The sequence below is a fragment of the Trichechus manatus genome, unplaced genomic scaffold, assembly GCF_000243295.1.
Source record: "Trichechus manatus latirostris isolate Lorelei unplaced genomic scaffold, TriManLat1.0 scaffold00073, whole genome shotgun sequence".
In the NCBI taxonomy this organism is placed as follows: domain Eukaryota; kingdom Metazoa; phylum Chordata; class Mammalia; order Sirenia; family Trichechidae; genus Trichechus; species Trichechus manatus.
Window position 1 is genome coordinate 11244244 of NW_004444009.1, and position 3931 is coordinate 11248174.

Below are 3931 nucleotides of genomic sequence, written 5' to 3' on the forward strand. Positions count from 1 at the left end.
GAATATCATCTTATGAGATCAGCACCAGAAAAAAATACACTGATGTCACAAAAAAGACAAAGATGGAATTTGCTTGCTCACACAGCTATTATTTGTTCATCCACTAACAGGCATTTATTGGACCCTTACTATTTTCTAGACACTGTTCTAGGCTTTAAGAATCCAGTAGTGAACAAAACACAATAATAAATGTTTCCATACATCTTACATTCTAATAGGGGAAAACAGACAATGAACAGTAAGTTATAAGGAAAATAGCCTTTGGGATAAAGCAATGGATATAAGGTCAGTCTTCATTAATTCTTTCATTCAAACACTATTTTTTGAAACATCATCTATGTGCCTGGCTCTATTTGCTGGATAAAAGGGATATGTTGTTAAGTGCCATTGAGACAGTTCCAACTCATAGTGACCCTATGTACAACAGAATGAAACACTGCCTAGTCCTGCACCATCCTCACAACTGTTGCTATGTTTGAGCCCATCATTGTAGCCACTGTGTCAATCCATATGGTTGAGGGTCTTCCTCTCTTTTGCAGACCCTCTACATTACCAAGCAAGACATCCTTCTCCAGGGACTGATTCCTCCCGATAACATGTCCAAAGTATGTGAGATGAAGTCTTGCCATCCTTGCTTCTAAGGAGCATTCTGGGTATACTTCTTCCAGTGAACGAAATACAGTTCCTAGCACCCACAGCTTCTAGTCTAGTAGGGAAGACTGCATAGTAACTGCTAAAATGGGTAGCAAATAGAGAAGCCCCTAAGCTAATCTTGGGAGGAGCTAAAATGTTCAAAAAGTATATTCTTGAGCAAGTTACTTAATTTCTCTGAGCCTCTTTGATAAGGTAGACATAATAAAATTGTGAGGATTAAATGTGAAAGCACACAGCATACTATTGAGCACATACCCAAAAACCAAACCTGTTGCCGTCAAGTCGATTCCAATTCATGGGACAAAGTAGAGCTACCCCGTATGGTTTCCAAGGCTGTAAATATTTACAAAAGCAGACTGCCACATCTTTCTGCCGAAGAGCAGCTGGTGGGTTGAAACTGCCGGAACTTTCGATTAGCAACCAAGTGCTTAACCACTGTGACACCAGGGCTCCTATTGAGCACATAGTAATGTTAATATATTGAGCACACAGTAGTTTTAAAAATTAAATCTGAATCTGCTTGAATATTCTGCAATGCAGTGCAGCAAGTATCAGCTAAGTCACCAACCAGGACAATAATGAATAAAGAACAGCGGATAATATTTGTATAGATTATCAGAGTTTACAAAAGCCTTCCAAATACATTCTATCTCCTGATCCATGGAAATCCTAGGGAGGTGGGTATAATTAAAATACTGACCCTTTTTCTGGGCCTTCACCCTAGCTGAGAATTTCCCTCCTGTCAGAAGAGCACAGAGCAAGACTGCAGACCGTTTAGCAGCTAGACTGAATGCTGTGATGGGTGAAAGCTTTGGAAACACACAAAAATGGAAGGGGCTGAATCCTGAGTGATCCTGAGGGGTGAATAATGGCCAGACCAATCACCTGCACCAAAATGAGTAAGATGGTTGCCAGACCCCAAAGAATTCACAGTCTAATTTACAATCCTTTTCCTTGGTTTTTAAAATTCATAAGGTGATTTCTTCACTTGTGGATTTCCTTTCCTAATATGCTTTACTGATTCCAGAATTAAAAGTTTGCATTTCCTGAGCTTACCCTGGCAAGGTCCCAAGAGGAAGTGGCCAACAGCCATTTAGAAGGCCCTGAGGGGAACTGATGTGAGATTAAAAATCACCTGGTGTGCTGACAGTCTGTATATGTATAATTATCAAGAGAAGGTTTATAATTGTTTGACTGGTCCTTCTTTTCCTTTTTTCTCATCCCTCTTCTTTTTTCTAACCACCCTGAGGCTAAAAGAAAAGGGCCTGAGTACTTTTGTGTCAGGTTCTATTTGTATATGCTTTTCAGAATGGAAGGTCCTAGGGACCTTTGAACACAACCCATTTCTTGGAAAATTCCAAGTATTGTTTCTCAAATGCTAGGAATGGGTACAAGCAAGGAAGACAAGGCCTGCAGCAGAGGGTTTTCTGAGCTAGGTGCTTTGGAATGTCCCTAAACTTCTAACTGTGCACCAGCCCCCTCCCCCCCTCCCCCACTCTTCCTCTCACACCTAACCAGTTGCCAAAGCCTATGGATTCTACTGCTTTGCTCTCTCTCCTTTCCATTACATCCTTTTCTATTTCCCTGGATAGCCTTGGATTCTAACAGCCTCCCTACCTCTGTTCTCACTCATCACCTCCCATCCAGCTTCAACACTGCTGCCAAAATAAGCCCTCTAAAAAGGCCAAATCTCTCAGCATTATTACCTTTTTATTTAAAACAAGCCTATACTGCTTTTATTACATCAAAGATAACAAAATAAAGATAAAAATAATAAAACCCAAATCTACGTAATCATGCCACTCCTTTGCTCAAAATCCTATATAGTCTGAGGATAAAGCCAAACTCCATAGCTTGACCCACACAGGCCCTTCCTGATCAACTCCTGTCTACCTCTTCAGTCTTATCTCTTCCCAGTCCTCAGCCCACACCCTGCTCTCCAGCTTAACTGAATTTCTTAGTTCCTTCAGTACAGGGTCCTGTTTCAGATCTCCTTGCCTTCCCGCATGTTAAAGGATAATTTTCAAAATGGTAAAATCATGACTCTGATACGGAAAATCCCTCCCTCCTTTCTCCTCTGCACTAACTCCTATTTATCTTTTGAAATTTGGTTGAGGTCCCCTTACAGGAATCCTTACTGGATTCCCCAGTTTGATCTAAATTTCTCTTATGTCTAGGGTACAGTTAGAGCATGAATCTTTGTGTCAAATCCTAGGTCTCTAGGTTCAAATTCCAGATAGGCCACTTACTAATTCTGGAACTTGTGTAAGTTACTTAACATTTAGGTCTGTTTCCATATCTGCAAAATGGAACCAATAACAGAACCTACCTTACAGGGTTGCCATGAGGATTAAATAAGGTAATGTCTATAAAAACCCTAGCATAGTGCCTGACATAGAATAAATGCTCAAGAAGTATTAATCATTACTACCTCTGTTATAGATAACACCAGTGTTTAGGGATAATTTTCAAAATGGCAAAATCATGACCCTCATATGGATATAAAATGAACATATGTTTATTTAACTAATTAATTAAGGAAGGATGTTAGGATTATTCCAAATGAGAATTGGACTTCTGGAGATTTAGTCTCTGCTGGACAAAATTCACTTGCATTACCACGAACAGGAACATTTACCTTGCTATGAACAGGAAATATCTGCACCAACATAAAGTTAACTTCCACCTCAACAGAGTTGTAGAATAGCCCAGCAAAAGACAAACAAATGTGCAGGTGTTTATAGAATCAGATAACCCAGAATCCTAGACATAGCACAGCATTCCATTGAAAGGATACCAGGTAATCCTTTGCCCATTTAAAAGTTTTTCATATTTTTTCCTAACACCACAGTGCACTGTACTCATTAGTTTGCTTTTCTAAACTCCAACCAGATGGTGAGTTTCTTGAAAGAAGAGGGGACATCGTGCAAAGTAAGAGCTCTCTTTTGATTTTAGGGGCCTGGGAAGCCTCTGAAGGAGGTGACATTTGAACTGGGTTGAGAAAGTCTGTCAGTGCATCTGTCAGTTTGTCATACTGTGGTGGCTTGCATGTTGCTGTGATACTAGAAGCTATGCCACTAAAATTTCAAATACCAGTAGGGTCACCAATGGTGGACAGGTTTCAGCAGAGCTTCCAGACTAAGACAGACTAGGAAGAAGGACCTAGTGGTCTACTTCTGAAAAGAATTAGCCAGTGAAAATCTTATGAATAGCAGCAAAACACTGTCTGATATAGTGCTGGAAGATGAGCCCCTAGGGTTGGAAGGCACACAAAATA